Source organism: Acinonyx jubatus, chromosome B4 (assembly GCF_027475565.1).
Source record: "Acinonyx jubatus isolate Ajub_Pintada_27869175 chromosome B4, VMU_Ajub_asm_v1.0, whole genome shotgun sequence".
NCBI lineage: Eukaryota > Metazoa > Chordata > Mammalia > Carnivora > Felidae > Acinonyx > Acinonyx jubatus.
Genome location: NC_069387.1, coordinates 29,416,890 through 29,439,619, shown reverse-complemented (window position 1 = coordinate 29,439,619; position 22,730 = coordinate 29,416,890). Strand labels below are relative to the sequence as shown.

Genomic DNA, 22,730 nt, shown 5'->3' with positions numbered 1-22,730 from the left:
AGTAAATTTTAAGATCTTAGTGGCTTTATAGAAGAATTCATGAACCAGGCAGCATTCACGTGAGCAGATAGAACAGAGCTTGAATAAGCTGTACAAAATGAAAGACTTTTATAGGCAGATGGGAGCAGGGAAGTTACGCGAGACAAAAAAGCAGACTGGTTATGGCAAGGTCACTTTTCTTTAGGACATGGCAGGGGTCTCTTGGGCAGATTACCTAACTACTGGTGATGTGGTGATTTTTGATTGAGTGGTTTAAGATTCCATTTCTGGGAAAGCCAAAACTGTAATCAAGTCAAATCTGGGTTTGGTGACGTGGGGCTTAGCATAAGTGACTCTATTTGGGGGCCTGTTGCCTTGTTTTTAACACTACTCAACAATTCTTTGTTTTCTTTAACCAGAATCCAAGGGCTGGGTTTATACTGTGCTTCCCCACTGGGAAGCAGCCGAACTGTACATCACCCTGGACATCACTGCAGTAGACTTGACATTCACGAGATGTATGTCAGAGATGATCTGGGTATTCCAGTAGCACTAAAGCATTTAATTTTCATCAGGTGTTGGGTGTTTTCTGGCCATAGACACACAAAATCACCAGCCATTTAACTATCCCTGAAGCTTTCTCTCTCACTTGAGCAATTTTAACTGGCTAGGGCATTTGCTTTTACTTTCTTCCCTACAGAACTACCTTCCCCCTCACACACCAACAATTTTACATCAGAATGTTTAATTTATTGTAAACTTCCACTTTCTGTAAAAAATATATATATATATTTTTGCCTTTTACTGAAGTTACTGTTTTCAGTGACAAAGGGAGAACAACACTCAGACTGTGCTGAGCTGCGGCTGCTGACTCAGTCCTGAACACTTGCCTGCAGGAATCCAAATTTCACCTCAGTAAAGCTTACTCCAGTTTCTAGTCTAGTGGCTAAACATCAATGAAAATTGTGAATGTTAAACTGGGAACACCAGTAAGTGACTCTGATATCTCTGGAGTCAAATTTCCTCACAACTGAGGCAGGCTCTAAAGAGCAAAGACAGCCACTAAGACCCCGATTTGATGTATTCCCATTTTTTTCTCACCTCTCTCCTATTTTTGCTTCCTGATTATATTCAAGTATAATCTCTTGAAAGATATGCTCCTCATGTGCCAATTTCGGTGTGTAGGGCGTGGTCCCCAGGGACAGTATGGCATATGTATCATTTTACACAGCACCAAAATGGTTGAGTGCCTCTACTTTACATAACAGCCCAGTGGAACTTGACAAGTATTGTCAGTAACCAGCCTCCACTCTCCCTGGTTCAATAAACCCATTTGCTCTGTTTTTCATTTAGCTTTTAGTCCTTTAACCTTCCCAGTGGATCCTATCTGAACTTTCACCAAGTTAACTGGGTCCCACTGCTCTGACCTGATCAGTGTTATAGATAGCTTTCTGAAAGGACCTAACCAGACCATACACACAAGTCATTACAGGACAAAACAAAGACCTCTTCAGCATTCACGGTACTGAACAATGCCCAAAGATGGTTGCCACTGCCCAACCAGGTCAATGAGACTGGAAGCGAGGTACATTTGTGGTATTCCAAGAGGATTTAACAAAAAAACAAACAAACAAAAAATTTAATGTTTATTTATTTTTGAGAGAGAGACAGAGCACGAGCGGAGGAGGGGCCAAGAGAAAGTGGGAGACACAGAACCCAAAGCAGGCTCCAGGCTCTGGGCTGTCACCACAGAGCCCGACTTGGGGCTCGAACCCACGATCCCGATGTGGGGCTTGACCCACCAACCGTGAGACCATGACCTGAGCTAAAGTCTGACACTCAACCAACTGAGCCACCCAGGCACCCCAATATTCCAAGAAGTTTTAAAAAGAAAGGAGTTTGGGATGCTTGGGTGGCTCAGTCGGTTAAGCGTCCAACTTCGGCTCAGGTCATGATCTCACAGTTCATGAGTTCGTGCCTCACATTGAGCTCTGTGCTGATAGCTCAGGGTCTGGAGCCTGCTTTGGATTCTGTGTCTCCCTCTCTCTCTCTGCTCCTCCGCTGCTTGTGTTCTTTCTCTCTCATAAATAAATAAACAATTAAAAAAATAAAATAAAGGGAGCTTAAAAATGTGCCAGCATTACTATATTCATTACACACAGTATTTCATTTAATGATTACATTACACATATTATCTCATTTCATTTACTGTCCATAAGAACCTTGAGAAGGAGGTCATTATTCTCTTCATTTAACAGATGAAAAAGCTAAGGCTTAGAGAGGGGGTGTTAAAAATCAGAATGAGAGTCCAGCTTCGTCTGACTTCAGAGTGCAAGCTTTCATACTAAATCATGCTGTATTGCATTCTACAGTGGGCAAGGAAAGACTTTTCCACCCCAGAAACAGCCCACTGGGGTACTCTGGTGTCCTACTTAAATTATCGACATGGTATATGAATCCCCATAACTTTGCAGAAACCCACAGCTTCTATTTTACCTCTGCTTCCCCAGTTTAGTATCACTTGGGAGCGTGGGAGAGGGGAATGAAAATACACGACAAGGAAGAGAGAAAATTGATATGGTACCAAAGATATAAAGCAGAATTATTTTTGAAAATAATTTTGAGATGCATGAATGGGATTTCTAGGAGGCTATATTCGAATTAGTAACTTGTCCATGTGGTTTTCAAAACTTAGAAATCTTGATTATAGAAAGATTTGGCTGCAGTTTCTATATTAATAGAGTGTATAGGCATGCCATTTTCAGATTGCATTTATCAATGGCTCTACACTACCACTATTCACCCATCTCTATCAAATCTGTAAACAAATGCTCTCTGTCTTGAGTTTATATAAATTATCTTATGCTGATGTTTTCATTTATTCTTTCCTTTTTTATTATAATTTTTCCCTCACTTTCTAATACATCAATATGATTTTGAGATCAATCCTGTTTTCCACAATGTTAGCTATCTACACAGATTACCTATAAATTGAAAATGAATCTTCAGTACTGCCTCAGTTTGACTCTTGTAAAAACATTTACATCTATCTGGTTGACTGAATCCCTCCTCACAGAAGGAAATTCAACATTTTTTTTTTTAATTACAGTATAGTTGGCACACAATGTTACATTAGTTTCAGGTGTACAACACAGTGATTCCACAACTACATGTTATGCCATGCTCACAAGTGTGGCTACCATTTGTCACCATACAACACTATTACAATACTGCTGACTGTATTCCCTACACTGTACTGTATTCCCTACGCTGTACCCTTCACCCCATGACTTAGTCTTTCCTTAACTGGAGGCTTTCAACATTTTTAAAAAACAATTTTCCACTAATTGTGTACATAACTCATAGTTTATACACCATAAAATGTAGTCTCTTTTTTCCAAAAACTTATATTTTATAAGGATGTCATTATAATCACCAGATATTATTTAATGTCCAGAAGGGTACAATTGGTGCTGCATTGATTTGCTTCAGTCCAAAAGCCAGGGTATTTGAGAGAATAAGTTTTTTTCCCAGAGATATCAGAATTTACTCTCTTGAAAGAGGAAATTTATTTTGAAGTAGGTACTTATATTCAGTTTGGGTGGGAGGAAGAAGATGAAGTGATCAATTTATATTTTTATGAATGTATAATTTTAATAACTAAATTTAAAGTATAAAAATTGCCTTTCTTATTATTTTCATTAATATTTATTTACTCTGATTATGGTTAAATTAAAATTAAAGCTCTTTGGTGTGTCCATTAATTTAAAGAAAAACAACAGAAAAGATGAAGTGCAGTGGACAAATCTACTCAAGGCATAAAGTTAGAATAAGATTGGAAGAAAATCCAGGAAAATAAGGGGAGTTTTATTTGTTAAAATGGTGTAATTACATGTTTCAATTTAATAATACAGCATTTGTAATATATGATAACTCTAAATTTATAAACACGCACAAAAGCAAGCCTACTATTTTGAATAATAATGTGTGTACTACCTAGGTTCAATAATTAGTAATCTTTGTCATGCTTACTTCATCCATCTTTTTCTTTCTTTTCTTGTATTTTAAGACAAATCCCTGAGATATTCTATTATTTCACCATTTTTTCATGTCCTGTCACTCTTAAATATTTCCCTAAAAAAAGTTTCTTACATAATCACAATAGCAGTAACATGCCATCAAAAGAAATATTAATTCTTTAATATAATCCTCAGTCTATATTCAAAGTTCCCCCAGTTATCTTAGAAATATCTTTTTATACTTGGTTTGTTCATCAGGATCCAAATAAGTTCCACTCTGAATTTGATAGTTAGGTTTCTTAAATCCCTTCACCTTTTTAGGTTTTCTTTTCAAGATCTTTCCTTATAAAACTCAGATCAGTCGTCCTGTAGAATATACCACAATCAAAGATTTTTCTGATGCTTTCTTGTAGTGTCATCTAAATTGTTTTTCCCTCCCCTGTATTTCCTATTAACTTAAAGTAATATCTAAATGTGATTAGATTCTGCATCATTTTTTTTCTCTTTTTTTTTGGCATAAATATTTTACAGATAGTGCTCTGTACTTCACAATATATCCCATTAAGGAGCACATGTCTGGTCGACACACTTTTAGTGATGCTAAGATGGACCTCTGAGTTCAGATGAAAGCAGTCAATGCTTCCAGTGTGTAGCTCTCCGTTAAACGTTACCCTAATAGTTCTTAGAAGAATCAATTATTTCAATAGAGATTGTCAAATAGTAGTTTTCTACTTTTATCATTCCTCTGTAGTTCTCAGCTGTCATTCTTCTTTAAAAAGAGCTTTGCTTAATAAACACATCAATTTAGATACCTTGTCAATTAATTTATACAGGAAAGGGAGGATAAATGATTAAGCCTTTTGTTCTAATTACGTTTCCAGACTAAGAAGTTAGTTCTCTAGCCACCTCCAATGGCCTTTTCTTTTTTTAAAAAAAATTCTTGTTTGTTCAGTTTTTTAACTTTCCTGTTTTTTTTCTTTTTTAAAAATAATGAACTCATAAATTTTTATAAATTCAGTGTGTTTGAATCAAGTAGTCACTTTTCCTTTGATGATCAAATTGTCCCATTTGTAACAGTTGGAAGGGCCTTTTTAATCTGGCTCCTATGTCCTTTTGAAAAAACCCAACTAATGCTTGATAGTTTCTTTGGTTTCTGGTATGCACACAAGTGCACGCACACACAAACAGTCTCAATTCATCTCCTATATTTGCTATTTCAGGTTTGTAATCAATCATTTTCCAAGCTTCTAACTGGTTGGGAATTTCCAGTAGATAACAATTTGGATACCGGAAGTATTCCTTGCTTCCAACTTATTACTGTTTCTAGGCATGTCCAGTGTATTGAAGTAGGAAATACACATTTAAAAAATTGTGATGGGGCGCCTGGGTGGCTCAGTTGATTAAGCGGCCGACTTCAGCTCAGATTACGATCTCACGTTCCGTGAGTTCGAGCCCTGCGTCGGGCTCTGGGCTGATGGCTCAGAGCCTGGAGCCTGCTTCCGGTTCTGTGTCTCCCTCTCTCTCTGCCCCTCCCCCGTTCATGCTCTGTCTCTGTCTCAAAATAAATAAACGTTAAAAAAAAAAAATTAAAAAAAATAAATAATTGTGATAAAATACATATAAAATTGACCGTTTTAACAATTAAAAAAATTTTTTTCCTAATGTTTATTTATTTATTTTTGACAGAGAGAGAGAGCACAAGTGGGGGAGAAGCAGAGAGAGAGATACACACACAGAAACCAAAGCAGGCTCCAGACTCCAAGCTGTCAGCACAGAGCCCAACATGGGGCTTGAACCCATGAAGTGTGAGACCACGACCTAAGCTGAAGTTGAACACTCAACCGACTAAGCCACCCAGGTGCCCCTTAACTATTTTTTTAAATGTTTTAAGTTTATTTATTTATTAGAGAGAGAGAGAGAGAGAGAGAGAGCGCACAATCTGGGGAGCGGCAGAGAGGGAGGGAGACACAGAATCTGAAGCAGGCTCAGCTGTCAGCACAGAGCCTGACTCAGGGCTCAAACACACAGACCCCGATATCACAACCTCAAGCCAAAGTAAGACACTTAACTGACTGACCCAGCCCAGGTACCCTACCCCTTAACTATTTTGAAGTGTATAGTTCAACAGTATTAAGTTCATTCATATTGTTGCATAACCAACCTCCAGAACTCTCATTATCTTGCAAACCTGAAACTCTGTTCATTTGTTGTTTAAACTCCCCATTTCTCCAGCCTCCTAGCCCCTGGCAACCACATTTCTATTTTCTGTCTCATAAATTTTACTCTAGGTACCTCATACAACATTTGGTTTCTTTGTGACTGGTTTCTTTCATCTAGCATGATGTCCCTCAGGTCCATCCCTGTTGTAGCATGTGTCAGAATTCCCTTCCTCTTAGGACTGAATTAATATTCCCACTGTATTATGTATTATATACCATATTTTGTTTACTCATTCATTCACCGATGGACAGCTGGGTTGCCTCCCCATTAGCCTGTTGTGAATAATGCTTTTAACATAGGTGTACAAACAGCTTTTGGAGATTCTGCTTTCTGTTCCTTTAGATATATAGATATATACCCAGAAGTGGAATCACTGGATTATATGGTAATTCTATTTTCCACTTTTTAAAAATTTCATTTATTTATTTTGAGAGAGAGAGAGCGCTGACGGAGCAGAGAGGGAGAGACAGAATCACAAGCAGGCTCTGCACCATCAGCGTGGAGCCTGATGCAGGGCTTGAGCTCATGAACAAGATCATGACCTGGGCCAAATCAAGTCTGACGCTTAACCGACTGAGCATCTATTGTCCATTTTCAAAGAAACCACCATACTTTTTCCATAGCAGCTGCACCATTTTACATTCCTGTCAACAGTCACAAAGTTTCCAATTTTTCCACCTCCTTGCCAATACTTATTTTTCTTTTTTAGTAATAGTCATCCTAATGGGTATAAGGTGGTATCTCATTGTGGTTTGATTTACATTTCCTTAATGATTAGTGATGCTGAGCACGTTTTCATATGTTTGTTGGACATTTGTATATCTTCTTTGGAGAAATGTCTATTTGATCTCTTTGCCCATTTTTTATTGGCTTGCTTTTACTTTTGTCGAGTTGTGGAAGTTCTTTTTTTTTTTTTCTGATGTTTATTTTTGAGAACGACAGAGAGACAGCATGAGCAGGGGAAGGAGAGGGTCAGAGAGAGTGGGAGACCAAATCTCCAGGCTCTGAGCTGTCAGCACAGAGCCCAGCGTGGGGCTCAAACTCACAAACTGTGAGATCATGACTTGAGCCAAAGTTGGATGCTTCACTAACTGAGCCACCCAGGAGCCCCTGGAAGTTCTTGATATATTCTGAATATTACTCCCTTATCAGATATATGATTTGAAAATATTTTCTCCCATTCCATAGGTTGCCCTTCATTCTGCTGATTGTGTCCTTTGATGCACAAAAGTTTTTAATACTGATGTTGTGCAATTTGTCTACTTTTACTCTTATTGCCTATGTGGGGTTTTGTTTTGTTTTTTTGTCCAACTAGTCTTTGCCAAATCCAATGTCATGAAGTTTTTCCCCTATGTTTTCTTCTTAGAGTTTTATAGTTTGGGGTCTTATGTTTATGAATCTTTGATCCATTTTGAGTTAATTTTTTATATAGTGTAAAGTAAGGATCCAACTTCATTCTCTTCCATGTGGCTATCCAAATTTCCAAATACTATTGGTTGAAGATACTGTCCCTTCCCCATTGAATAGTCTTGGCACCCTTGTCAAAAATCATTTGGCCATATATATGAGGACTTATGGTCTCTCTAGTCTGTTCCATTGATCTATATATGTCTGTCTTTATGTCAGCACCACACTATTTTGAAATCAGGAAATTTGAATCTTCAACTTTGTTCTTCTTTTCCAAGGTTATGTTGGCTATTCAGACTCCCTTGAAATCCAATACTTTAGGATGAATTTTTCTATATAAAAATTGCCATTGGGATTTTGATATACATTTTGTTGAATCTATAGATTACTTTGGGTTGACATTTTTACAATATTAAGTCTTCCAATACATGAACAAGGGATGTCCTAAAATTTAGTTGTGTCTTCTTTAATTCAGCAATGTTTTACAGTTTTCAGTGTATAAGCCTTTTACCTCCTTGATTAAGTTTACTCCTGAGTAGTTTATTCTTTTTAAAGCTATTGTAAATGGAATTGATTTCTTAATTTCCTCTTTTGGATTAATGCATATACATACAAAAAAGATACAACATACAAAAAACATACAACTGGTTTTTGTGCATTGATTTTGTATCCTACAACTTTCCTGGATTTATTTGTAGTTCTAACAGGTGTGTGTGTGTGTGTGTGTGTGTGTGTGTGTGTGTGTGTGCATGAGTGAGAGAGAGAAAGAGATCTTTAATGTTTTCTACAAATAAGATCATGACCTCTTCGCACAATCCTAATTTTACTTCCTCCTTTCATTTTGGATACATTTTATTTCTTTTTCTTGCTTAATTACTCTGTCTGGAACTTCCAGGACTGTATTGAATAGATGTGGTGGAAAAGAACGCTCCCCTGAGCATTCTTATCTTGTGATCTAAAGGGAAAAGTTTTCAGTTTTTTACCACTGAGTATGGGTTTTTCACAAATTGCCTTTATTTTGAGACGATTTCCTTCTATCCCTAGTTTGTTGAGTGTTTTTATCAAGAATCACATGGAATATTTTAAGGAATAAGATTAAGGATGAAAGCTACACTAAATAATTGCTTTTTAAGATGTTATTTTAATGTTGCTTTGTAATCTTCACAAGGTATTGAAATAACCATAATATTTGTTGTTAATAGTAAACAAGCATTTACTCATTCATTCAATTGTTTACTCTCTGCATGTGTCAAGTACTTCTGGGAACTGGGTGAGGTAGACAAAGCAGTTACTCTCATGGAGTTAGGACTTTAGGGGAGGAATATAGAAAATAATCAAAGAAAAAAATAAATAGAAAAATATCAGATAGTGACTGGTGCCATGTGGAGAATTAAAATATGGCAATGTGATGGAGAGGGTCGGGGGGAGACTATTCTAAATTTTAAGGTAGGGAAGACCTTCTAAAGAGGTGATAGTTAAACTGAAACCTGATAAGAAGGAAGTAGACATATGAAGAGAAAGCATTTCAGAATGACAAAGACAGAAACTCCAAGATAAGAACACACCTGGTGAAGTCAGACTTCACGAAACAGAGAAGATCAATGTGATCAAAGTACAATGAGCAAAGGGGAGATGGTTTAAGATGAGGTCAGAGAAGAGTGGTAGTTATTTTACCTTAAATGTAAACAGAAGCAATATAATCATATATGTAAAGCCCTATGTTAAACACAAAAGCACTTAAGATATACTCACTGCCCTTAAGAAAGTTAGAATCTTATAAGGTCTCTAATAAAAAATATGTAACAGACCAATATTGGAATGTGTTTGAATAATCTTAGCTATGCTTAGATAAGCTATGCTTATATGCTTGTTTACATTGATATATAACAATTAGAATCTCATGTCACCCTTTCCTTTTTGATATGTACATATCAAATATGTATATTTGATATATATTTATATAAATATAATACTCATATATTATACAAATATATATTATTTATACTTATACATATAAAGAGATAAACAAGTAACAGAGGGAAGTGAAAATGTCACCTTACTATTATTGAAAATGCTGGTATTGAAGAACATGGCTTATATCTAGAATTACAGACTTATCTGCCTGGTCACAGCAGAGATGTAACAGGGAAGACAATATCTCTATAAAGTTACACAAGGGATCAGAGACAGTAAAGTACAATGAACAAACATGTGAATCCTAGAGCCAGACTGCCCAGGTTCCAGTCTCGGTGCTCTAACTTTCTAGTGTTTCAGTGCAACCACTTGCTTCCATTTCCTCACCTATAAAATGTGGAAAATACTAATGTTACTTCTTATAAGGGATTATGCCATAATATGTTCTGCATCTTGTTAATAATGCACACATAATCTATATCAAATATCTTTACATATCCATACATTCAGGTCCAATGCATTATTTTTTTTTTAAGTTTATTTATTTTTGAGAGAGAGAGAGAAACAAAGTACAAGCAGAGGAGGATCAGAGAGAGAGGAAGACACAGAATCTGAAATAGGCTCCAGGCTCTGAGCTGTTAGCACAGAGCCCAACGTGGGGCTTGAACCTGCGAACTGTGAGATCATGACCTGAGCCAAAGTCGGATGCTAAACCAACTGAGCCACCCAGGCGCCCCCAACGCAGTTTTTTTTTCTATGCTGCTGATTGTTATATTCCATGGATATATTAGAATTTAGTTAATGAATTTTGTCTTTTCCTGAATGTTACATAGTCAGGATCATACTGGAGGTAACCTTTTTAGACTGGCTTCTTTCACTTAGAATTTGCATTTAAGTTTCCTTGGCTTGATAGTTCATTTCTTTTTAACACTGAATAATATTTCATTGTCTGGATGGATCACAGTTTATTTATCCATTCATCTACTGAAGGATATCTTTGTTGCTTCCTGGTTTGGGCAATTACAAAGAGTGATTATAAAACATTTGTGTGCAGATTTTTGTCTTGACATAAGTTTTTACCTCCTTTTACCTCTTTGGTAGACACCAAGGAGGGTGATATGGGCAGAGTATGTTTAGTTTTGTATGAAACCACCAAATTGTTTCTCCAAAGTGGCTATACCATTTTGCATTCTCACCAGCAATGAATGGAAGTTCCTATTGTTCTATATCCTCACCAGAGTTTGGTGTTATCAGTGTTTGGATTTTGGCTATTCTAATAGGTGCATAGTTGGGACTTGTTGTAATTTGCAATTCCCTAAAGACATATGACATGGAACATCTTTTTCATATGCTTATTCGCCTTCTCTATATATCCTTTGGTGAGGTATCTGTTAAGGTCTTTGGTCTAATTTTATTTTTTTATATATTAAAACAAATTTTATTTTAGAGAGAGAGAGTGCACTAGTGGGGGAGAGGGGCAGAGGAAGAGAGAGAGAGAATCTTAAGAAGGCTCCATACTCAACACAGACCCCAATATTAGGGCTCCATCCCACAACCCTGGGATCATGACCCGAGCCAAAATCAAGACTTGGATGCTTAACCAACTGAGCCACCTAGGCGCCCCTGGCCTATTTTTAATCAGGTTGTTTGTTTCCTTACTGTTAAGTTTTAAGGGTTCTTCATATATTTTGGATAACAGTCCTTTATCAGATATGTATTTTGTATGTATTTTCTCCCTGCTGGTGAAATTGAAGTGTTTCATTTCCAGAGCCAATGATCTGAGTACAGAAGAAAAACAGTTTAGTTGACATTTTAGGCATGTGGCAGCCATAAGCAGTTCTAAATAGGGAATTCTTGTGATCATAGAGTGAAAAGCCTATGACATCAGCCAGAAACAATGCAGAAATCCTGAAGTAGAAAAGCCACAGGGCTTATTCTTCTGAATGTTATATGGAAAATATTCCTAGGAAATATAATTAAAGTTTATTTAGAATTGTTATCTAATTAAAAATTTATGATTTTTGATTAGGAAAATTTTTAGATATAATTTGAAGGCATTTAAGTCCCAGTAAATAAATTGGAGATTTGAAATAACAAGGTTCTAGTTTCTCTTTGAAGGATCATTTTACCTTAAAAATTAAATACAAACACTCTTTAGTTGTATGGTTTGGTCACAAATGATTCTACTTTTTCTGTTCTACTTCTTACAGGTTAGATAACACTGCAGTGAATATCTTGTTATAACAAAATATTTGGACATTTATCTGATGATTTAAAAATTAGATAAGACTAACCAATATTCAACTCAAAAATCTAGGGCAAAAAAAAAAAAATTAGTCTCTTGGTCTGTAAAAGGGACTGATTGCATCTGGGATTAAAAAACTGATTCTTAATGTTTTGAGGTTAAGATCCCATTAAAACAAGAAATATCTGCAAAAATACAGAGCTGTATAAGTGAAATTCTATCTACAATTTTGGGAGTTAATGTATTAATGGGTTGCCTGTGTTGACATATCAACAACTCTGTCTTAAATAATATGTTATGGGGATTAATCTGGGGGAGGAGGGTGCTTTTACTTCCAAACAAATATACCTTATATACCTTTCTACCCCTAATGAATCTGGCCTAAAATCAAGCTATTCTTAACTCAAAATAGCAAATTTTCTCGATACTCAAAAGTAATTAAATAAAGAAAATAACACTTTTATAGTCACTTGCCATAACTCACTGGTAGCACCACCATTTCCCCGCACTGAATGACCCCGGTTCCTAAAAATAACTCCAGTGCTGTTCAACTGCTTATATTTGGCATATTCTTCATTCTTATTTGGGAAAGCACATTCCCTTCTCCAGCTGAAGAAACTCATGAAAAGAACTGCTTAAAAACACTGCTCCCTCTGGGCTCTTAAAAATGTTCAGCATCTGAATGCTGGGAGAGAATGCTCACACCCAGCAGAGGCAATACTGGATGGACTGAGCAAGAGAAAAATGGGGATGCTATATATGGAAGACAGGAAGCAGAACTAGTTGAGGAAGACTCACTCATAAGTGACCCATCTTTACAGTCATGACCCAGCAACTGTTATCTAGAAAAGGAAAAGCTTGGGGTGCCTGGGTGGCTCAGTCGGTTAAGCGTCCGACTTCGGCTTAGGTTGTGATCTCGCAGTCCGTTAGTTTGAGCCCCGCGTCGGGCTCTGTGCTGACAGCTCAGAGCCTGGAGCCTGTTTCAGATTCTGTGTCTCCTTCTCTCTGACCCTCCCCCATTCATGCTCTGTCTCCCTCTGTCTCAAAAATAAATAAAGGTTAAATTTTTTTTTTTTAGAAAAGGAAAAGCTTTAATAGCTAGCCTAGGTTATAAGGGACACATTGAAAATCAGGCCAGACTGTTCTGACATGTTCCACCCTACTTTTAAATAAGCAAAAAGTAAAGAACTAAGTAAAGCCTCAGGACAGGACAGTCAAATACACACACACCATGTATACTGATGGTAGCTGTCTTGCTTCATGGTTGCTCTGGCAATTAGGGTACTGAGGAGTGTTGATGAAATCAAAGTCCCAAAGCCAAAAATACAAGTTGCAAAATAAATGAACTTCCAGTTTCTCTGCATTATACGATTATTTGCATGTTATTTATATATTTGGAGACAGAAAAAGAAGGAACTGGAAGGTCTGTCTCACCCTTTCTTATTTTTCAAAAAGCCAGTAATTCCCATGGCTGTTTTGTTTTGTTTTGTTTTGAACCAAAGCACACAGATTCACATTTTAATAGAGAGATTTTAGTTTCCTAGGAAAAGAAATGGAGTTATTTGTGATTAACCCAGGGGAGCGTGGGTGGCTCAGTCGGTTAAGCATCTGACTCGATTTTGGCTCAGGTCATGACCTCATAGTTCATGGGATTGAGCCTGGTATTGGGCTTGGTGCTGACAGCACAGAGCCTACTTGGGGTGCTCTCTCTCTCTTTCTCTGTCTCTCTCCCTCCCTCCTTCTCTGCTCATGCTCTCTTTCTCTTCTCTCTCTCAAAATAAAGGTGTTTTTTTTTTTTAAAGCACTTCCACATTAGCATTTTAAGACATTATCAGAGACTTTTTATTCCTTCTCTCCCCATCCACTCATCTTTGTCCTTTTGTTTTTTTAATGTTTAAAGAGAAGTTACGATCTAAGTGGCTGGAGATGACAAATGAGGAAAATATACCTAGGTCACTCTGTAGAAACAGTTCTTAGAAAAGTAAATGAAGACTCACCTAGCCGTTGTCCATTTGTTCCAGAAGCCACCACATACATTTATCATGGTATTTAAAACACAAGTCTTGTTGATCAACCAGGTTACTGTCAAAGATTTTCCTCAATTAAAGTTACTAGTACGGCATTTTCATCAATACAAACTGCTTCATTTACCACACTCATCCCTACACAATTTTCCCTCCGTATCATTAATGTTAGAATTGGTTTTCACCTATAAACCTGGAACGTGATTTGCAATGTGTCCCTATGTATCCTCTTTGAATTTCTAAAACTATTTCTCATTCCTTATTGTCTGGACATTCTTATTTATTGGGCAACCACAGAATCTATCATCCATATCTTGGATGTACTTTTGGGAATTATGCATGGACAACAAACTGTGACTATCTTGGGCACACCAGGACACAAAGTCTCCCTGCTTATTTAAAAGTGATCTGGGGTTGGCGGGGGGGGGGGGGGGTGTTGCCTGGGTGCCTCAGCTGGTTAAGCATCCAGCTCATTTCAGTTTAAGTCGTGATCTCACCATTCTGAGATCAATGGAGCCCCGTGTCCAGCCCTGTGCCTGCTTAAGATTCTCTCTTCCTCTCCTTCTGCCCCTCCCTGGCTCTCCCACATGTGCTGCTCACTCTCTCTAAAAAATTTAAAAATAGAGGCAATCTGGTATATTGTGTGAGAGTGTGCCAGTCAGTAGCCAACACCAAGAAAAATTTGGTCTTAGGTATACTTCTATTCCTACAATGCAGGTATTCATCCTTTGTTCTAATCCCGCAGAATGATTAGATGCACGTTGAAAGTGATGATTATTGCACGTTGAAAATGATTTATCGATGAACATGTACTAAACTATTAGCCCACAAAAGTTTATACTATTTAGGGTTATTTCTACTCTCAAAGATTGAAAAGCTGTCAAGTTATCATGGGATGCCTACTAAACACATTCATATGTGAGAGGGTAAGTCCCAAGACTGCTCAAACTGCAAGGGAAAGACAGCTATCCACTCCTGAAGCCAACATCGGCTTACTCACTCCCAATCCTGTACTTTATAATCACGGGATTAAATACAACCTGCTAGTTCTAAAGGTCAGTAATCAAATTGTGATCCTGCTGCTTAAAAGAGATAATCAAGTTCCTAGAGAACCTTTAGTTTCTTTTGTGCCTCACTAAATATTAGTGGTTCCTTTCATTTATGTAAGCCTATCCTTTAATTATACATAGAAGTAGGATTAAATGCTGATTGAAAGGAACCTGAGTATCCAATAGTCTTTGCTGGTGAGCAACACTGAAACTTCACTTTGGAAAACAGGGTGAATAAAGATACATTTCAAAGAACATATAGTAGTGTGGTGGCAAAACTAAAGAAAAGGCCAACTTTTAATTATCTGACATAATGACTTATGAGATAGAAGACAATTCACAATAATTGGGAGACAGTATAGGCACAATATAATTTGAAACATAAGCTACCAATAGATGTTCTATCATGATTTGATCTGGCAATGTGACTTGCACTATTCCTACTTACTAGGATTTCCTGTTCAGGATGGTAAGACTGACCAACCCTTTCGTAGAGTAATCATAAATTTTATAGTTAGCTATCAATTGATTAATATTTTATGAAATCACAAGTAGAGCCATACTCTTGACCAATCACTGCTTTTCTCAATTACCATATTTCTTTAATTTCTCCTCTTCAGGGCTCATGACTTCTGTACATAAATTGCTACTCACACTTCAGTTTAGCCAAATGGTCTAACCTATTCCAAGGGAGAAAAAGGACCTTTTTATTTATTCATTTATCATACATTAGCTGAGCCACTATTATGTGTCCTGGAATAATGTTTGACCCTGGGATTAGAGAGATGATTAAACTGCCCTTGAACTCATTTAGTTTAGGGTTGTACAAATCTAAACCTCGTAATTTTTTTTTTTTTTAATTTTTATTTTAGAGAGACAGAGAGAGAGAGAAAGCATGAGTGAGGGAGAGGGGCAGAAGGATAGAGAATCTTAAGCAGGCTCCATTCTCAGCAGGGAGCTGAACGAGGGGGCTTGATCCCACAACCCTGGGATCATGATCTGAGCTGAAATCACAAGTCAGACACTCAACTGACTGAGCTATCCAGACGCCCCTAAATCTCATAATATTCTTGTGGCAAAGAGTGCTTCCTCAAATCACATAAGAAAGAAAATTCTGGGAAATGTAGTGCAAAATCAGGCATTATCAATTATGCTTTATCTTTGAACTTCAGTCTCCCATGTTGAGACTAGGCCAATTCTTAGTAATTTTGAACACTGGTATAACCAAGAATCCAAGATTCTTTAAATCCAAGAATGTTGAGGTCTTGTAGCAGCTTTACTCTTGGGATAACAATAAACATCATTTAGCCTCATCCATTAAGTGGGAAAAATCAACCTCATCCCTTCGAGGTCTTCAGAGATTATCTAATCAACAGATTTGAATTTGCTGGTGAGCAATATGCAAACTTTCCATAAGTAGAATTATCTTATTTTATCTTATTTAAAATTGGCAGCCAAGGGGCACCTGGTGGCTGAGTCTGTTAAGCATCTGACCCTGGATTTCAGCTCAGGTCATGATCTTCTGGTTTGTGGTTCTAGACCCTTGACAGGCTCTGTGCTGGCAGCACAGACCCTGCTTGAGATTCCCTCTCTCTCTCTCTCTGCCCCTTCCCCATTCGCGCACACACACTCTCTCTCAAAATAAACCTTTTTTTTTTTTTAAGACTATAAAATTCACAGCCAAATGGGCATATCAGCTTCTAATTTCCCCCAAGTGAAACATTACTCAGTTTCATAAATCTCATTTGAACTCTATTCCCAACAGGGTGGTGTTGCAGCTGGCCGGGCGGCATGGCTGTGACATTTTCTGTTAACAGGATGGCGGCCTGCCAGCAGCACACTCTGAATTACTAGGTTTCAATATGATGTTGGTTGGTACAAGTTCCAAGCCTCTTATCAAAATGTGTCCAGCCATTCTCACAATGAATGTTTCCCTTCCATTTTAAATGTTCCTCCTCCAGCCCTCCTCGCCACCTACTAAAAAAAAGTGAAGAGAAACAGACACTGTATTCTTATGGATGGAACTTTCCCTCCTTATTCCTGTTCCCCATAAACGGACCTCCAGATTAATCTAACAAAAGCAGATCCCCAACTTACCAGTTTTTTTTTTTTCTAAAACCTTCCTAAAATCCATCTTTCTTGGCATTGAACTCCTTCCCGTCTTCACCTTCTCAAAGACCCAAGTCAAGCAAACTATCACTCCAGAAAACAGTATTGGTTTTAGTTAACTGCATTCCAAAAGTTAAACGTTTTTGGCCCCACGAAGCCTTGTAGGGTGGGTGACTGTCTCGATTTGCCTGAGGCTGAAGGGGATGCCGGGACAATCCAGGGCAAAAGGGACCCTTGGGTGTGTCCTGGGGGAAGCAGAACCTAAGGCCGAAAAGGAGTCCAGCCGCAGGTTCCCTGCGGCCCATCCAGCCCTCCCTCATGGTAAAGTATTACGGCTTGCCGGGGCCGCGCAGAGCTTTGGTGCAACACCAACGCCTCCGTCCCTAGGCATAAAAGGAAACTGAGGCACAGCAAAGGCCCGGCCGAGTCCTCCGCCCCGCCCCGCCCCCGCGGCTCCCCCAGGCCCGCTCCCGCCCCGCTCTGCCAGCTCCTTTGTCCTGGGCCGCGGTCTTCCTGCCTCCTCCACCGCCTCCGCCGCCGCCTCCTCGCCTCGGGCGCGGCTGACGCGGCGGGGTAGGAATGCGTTTCCGGAGGGAGAGGACGGAGGCAGCGGCTTGGAGGAGCAGGATCAGCCGCGCAGAGAAGGAGGTGCCGCGGGGGTCGTTTCCTGCCAGGGGGCGGCTCTGGGCCGCCGAGTCTCCTCCTCCCGCCCCCAGGAGGAGGAGGAGCCGCAGCCGCCGCCGCCCGCCGCGCCCGAGACCCGGGAGGCCGCGCCAGCCCTCGGGAGAGACCCTGCGGGAGCCGTGGAGCAGCAGGCCCGAGCAGACCGCGCCGGGGCCTGGACGCCGCCCGGAGAAGGTAGGCGCCTTGGGGGGCGGGGCGGGCGGCGGCCTCCGGGCTCCCGAGCGCGGCCGGACCTCGGGCGGTCCGCCGCGCGCCGGCCCTGCGTGTGGGACGTTGGGGCCGAGTGGGCCGCGGAGGCCGGGGCGGGGGTGCGAGCGGAATCCTGCCCGGGGCCGGAGAGGAAGTCTGGGCCGGCGGCCGCGCTCCCGGCTCCTCCCGGGGCCCTTCCTCCCTTCCCCCGGCCCGGGCGCCCCCAGGGCGCTGAGTCGACCCAGCGGCGCGGCGAGTGGGAGGGTCGTCGGCCTGGGCGCTGTCACGTCGGGGCTGGAGTCCGCGGAGGACCGGGGCCCGCGACCGGCCCCTCGGACACATGCCATTCGTAGCAACCCTTGTCTGATTCGTGGCCCGGACCCCGTTGAACGAACTGACCCCACGCGGTGCCCGGGTTTCCGTCCGCCGCCTTGGGCGCGTGCAGGTGAGACGGCGAATGGGGGCAGGCCTCCCAGCGACTCGACGCTTTAGGACTTTGAACAGTCCTTGACGGTTCCCCTTTGTCTGGATTTCAGCGTTCGGTTTAGTAATTCGCTTCCAACTTCAGAAGTTGGGCCGTGGCCTTCAGGGCCTGTGGCCCGGGATGAATTGCCGGGTGGGCCCAAACAAAGTTGGCATCGTGGAGCCGCTAGGAGAAGAAGGCGCAGTGTTGGCATATATTTTTTTCCACTTCGTTTTTATGAAGGCCGCACTTGAGTGTCGGCTCCCTCTGCAGTGAGAGTCCTGGGCCCGGGCTCCCTGCCGCTCCGCAAGTTTGAGTGCCCGACCTGCCCCTGGTGCCTGTCTTACTACGTGTCAGTTCCTTTGCTTCCTAACGAGTTGTAGTTTTAAGAATATCAATATTTTATGCCCAAGTAGTTTTTATTTCACCAAATTTGTGCTTTTGAGTCAAAACCTAGCACCAGTAAATTACCCTCTTTAAGCTTTTCCCATCTGTAAATGGGATACAAGAATACCTACACTATAATAAAAGTAACTATTATTATAATAACGACAGTGTCAGCCATGCTTACCTGTAAGCACTTTAAGTCTATTTTCTCATTTTATCCTGGAACCGATGCAGTGAGGTAGGTGCCATTTTCACCCCCATTTTACAAGTGAAGAAACCGAGGCACAGGGAGCATAAGTAATTTGCCTGTGATCATCCAGCTAGCAAGTAGAGAACCCAAGGGGGTCTAGCTCCAGAGCCCATGTTTGAGCCACAGGTAACTTTCCATAACTACAATATAGTTGTGAAAATCAAATGTAGTATGGAAAACAATTTAGAGTAGATAATAAATACAACTCCTTTTCATCTCTTCTTGGTGTATTAAAAATATATATATTTTTTTAAATCTGGGGATGTAATTAATAACATAATTAGCAAGGTTTCTTTGGGTCACATTCCACATAGATACTAATGTGAGTAGAATTACTGGGTTGTTATTTTTTGTTGTTTTGATGGTACAGAAATAACAATGCAAAATGAATTTTGATTAGGTGTTTTTCTTAAACTACACACAGCCTTTAGGTTATATTAACAGACCGCTTTTAGAAATGATTAGGAAATTTTAGTTGCAGTTTACCTCTTCTGCATTTGTGGAGAGCTAGGCTCAGAGGGGTAGGACTAACTTAAGCGTTCCACTGCAGTGTTCATATTTTTAAATACTTTGAGTTCATTGATCAGTATTAAATGAGTGACGTAAGATAATGAAGTGGTACATAGAAAACAGAGGAAACAAGTCAGTATTTTGGGGACAGGTCTTTGAGGAAAAAGCCATTTACTTATCCTCTAGAATTTGGTGTAAAATGGAAGATGTTATTAGAATGCTGGTTAAGAAGACAGGGGATGTGGTTAATACTTCTGCAAATGGAAAGCAAATCAACTCCAAATTAAGGCATCTGTGTTGACTTCACAGATCTAAAATTTTAAGTTTTTGTAATGTTGACTCTTTTTAAAAAGAATGCTAAATTCTATATTATTATCATTTTGTAAGACTCTCAACATTCTGTACATGAACAAGTAGAGAATCAACAATACTGAAAAGTGCTAGATATAGTAATTTTAACAATCAGGTGCCTTTTTTCTTAATTTTCTGGTCAGTATAATTAAAATCTGGCTCAAATTTCCATCACTAAATGGATATATAGTTCTCTATATTGTTACCCATAAATTCCTAATACCAGGAGCTTCTCTGGGGACATCTTGTCACTTTGTAATAGAATTAATCAGTTTAATGTGATAATTTGAATGGGATGCTTGCCACATAATAGCTTTATTGTTTGACTTCTTGCCAGATAAATTGTGGCTTACAACATTAGTGGGGGGGGGGGGGTAGGGTAGTGTAATTTTCTACCTCCAGAAAATATTTTCTCATTAATATTCTGTTAGTGCACTGGTTTGCTCTTAACTATACTGCTAGAATGATAAGATGAAACATCTTCTACTTGGTGAAAGTTGCAGAACTTTTGAATTGGAGATTTTCAGTTTCTGAATGTGTAACAAGTTGAATTTATCTGAGGATTTATACAGGCCCTTGTTAAATTTTAGGTTTCCCCACTCTGTGTGGAAAGTTAGGATGTGTCAGGTTGTGGGTAGAATCCTACAAGATTCTATTGTGCAAATATGTAAATATCTCTTGTATTAGCAGGTCTATTCTAACTTTGGTTATATATTGTGGGATTTTGTCCTTTTTTGTTGTAGTGGGGTGGATGGATTGACAGGGATAAGAGTAAGGGAGAGTGCATTATTCTTCAGGATCGTGAATGGTAGCAGTATCTAGAGATGTAGAAAGCTGAAAAAATATTTCAGTATGTACTTGGGTTAAGGGAGGTACAGTGCATAAAGCCCGGAACATGAGCAGCCTTAGCGTATTTCAGTGGGTAGGTGAAAAAAATGTGGTATCTCTCCTCCAGGAGCCATGTGCAAAAGGAGCCAAATTATGCTTTGTCAATTTCTTGTCTTTTTAAAGATGGATATTATAAGACTTACAGAATTGTTTTATTTATGAAATAATATCGAGTGGGTGTTTAGAAGTCGGCTACCTTTAAACTTTTTGGTTTGTGGCCTTTAGTAAGGTTAACCATATTTAGCAGTATGCTAAAGCATTTGTATATCATCTTGAAATATGTATGTGTGAGTAAAAAGAAAGGGCTTCAAATGCCTACTGCATACCTATATAAACACATACACACATGGATATATATATATATCTTACTTATTGGACTAGTCTCATGTAGTCTCCAAAGTGCAGTTTCCTAGACTCTGGGGATGTGTAAAATAACTTACTGGAGCGTGGGAAGAACATATTAGATTTAATATTTCATATATATATATATATATATTTTTTATTTAAAGTTTAAAATTTTTATCATGAATTACAATCTTAACTGCACTGCTGTAGAAGTACATGAATTTTAATATATAAATAAATATGTACATATTTTAGGCATATGTTTGTTCAAAAATCTTTTCAGTAATAAAAGTGAGTGATGGAAAAGCTTTGGAGATCATTGGCATAGGGAATGATGTGGATGGGGTACAAGCGCTACTGTATTCAGGAGGGGGAATTGAGATTTGGTTTTCAAGGTAAGAGAGGTGAAAGAAACCCAAAGTGACATGGGTTTTTGGGTAGGTGGTGTCATTTGCCAAGATAGGCAGTATGATCACAAGGGGGTGGTACAGGTTGACTGGAGGGAGAGGAAATGATGAATTATAATGCCGAGTGTTTTTATAAGTGACTATGGGACGTTGGTAGAGATGTCTAAGAGCGTAGTTGAACACACAGATTGGGAGCTCAAAGTAAGAAGTCTGGCTGGGGGCTTCAGATTCTGGAATTCTTAGTCTACAAGGGCTAGTTGAAGCGATGGCCTGCAGATGAGACTACCAAAGGAGAGTGTGTAGAGTGAAAAGGGGCTGGACAGAAAGCTTGGGAACACTTACAAACTGTCCAGGGCTGGGTGGAGGAAAAGGAATCCAGGAAAGCATTTCCTGTCCTGTTTCTTCTCTTAATTCCTAATTCTTTTTGTGTGACAGTTTAGTGAGTGACTTGAGAATTCACAAGTTTTTCCTGTGGTTGACATTTTTGAGGTAAAGACAAAATGACTTAGTAGTCATTTTAGACTCATATTGGAAGGGCAGTTTGATGTAATAAAGGCTTTGTAATTGAGAGGTGGGAAACTTGGGTTTCGGTACAAGCTCTGCCACTGAATCCCTCTATGACCTTTGTTGGAATACTTCACCTTCACCTTCCAGGGCTTTGGTTTCTACAGCTGCACCATACAGAAGTGGTCAGTATGTTTCCATCATTCTGTCATTCTGTGAGTCACCCAAGCAGTGTGGAGGGCAGCTCTCCTCCCGTGAGCAGCCATTTTCTTGTATCATAACCAGAGAGGACAGGTACTGTGCCAAATTATTGCTTTAAGAAAACCTGCCAGTGTTGACCAGCCAAATCTATGACTGTTAGTTCTTTGTGGGATGTAACTCTGTAGTATGTTACGTTTTAATCTATCTGTGTATGGAGAGCCAGTTACCTGGAAAATGCTGTGCTGAGTGGAGGTGGAACAAGTAGTTGACGTGGACTTTGCTGTTGAGTGTATTGTCTAGTTAGGACAAGTTGTGTTTATTCTAGGGAAACATAACAAATACCAAAGAATACTTTACTCATTGTACTGTACCAGATAATTTTCTGTAATAGATTTTGGGAAAAGATCAGCATTGGCTTAAGTGGTTTTGGAAGGCTTTATAAAGGAGCTTGGAATGGTATGAGCACAGAAATGGGTGACAGATGGGTGACATATTCCAAGGACACTGCAGGTATAAGGCAGAATTCAGTTTAATTTAGCAAAGTGTGTGTGTGTGTGTGTGTGTGTGTGTGTGTGTGTGTGTATC

The 22,730-nt window shown here is 39.5% G+C and overlaps 1 protein-coding gene across 3 annotated transcripts in view; it reads left to right on the top strand.

Moving 5' to 3' along the window:
* Positions 1–17,558: 17,558 nt before the first annotated feature.
* The window catches only part of ITGB1 (integrin subunit beta 1), a 46,500-nt gene continuing 41,328 nt past the window's right edge, over positions 17,559–22,730 (top strand). The window contains exon 1 of one of the 3 annotated variants that reach the window (XM_027073767.2): positions 17,559–17,824. The gene's annotated coding sequence lies outside the window, so the exon portion shown is untranslated. Of the gene's footprint in view, positions 17,825–18,261; positions 18,285–22,730 lie in introns of those variants that run through there. The other 2 variants (XM_027073768.2, XM_053225511.1) reach the window with 2 other exon arrangements.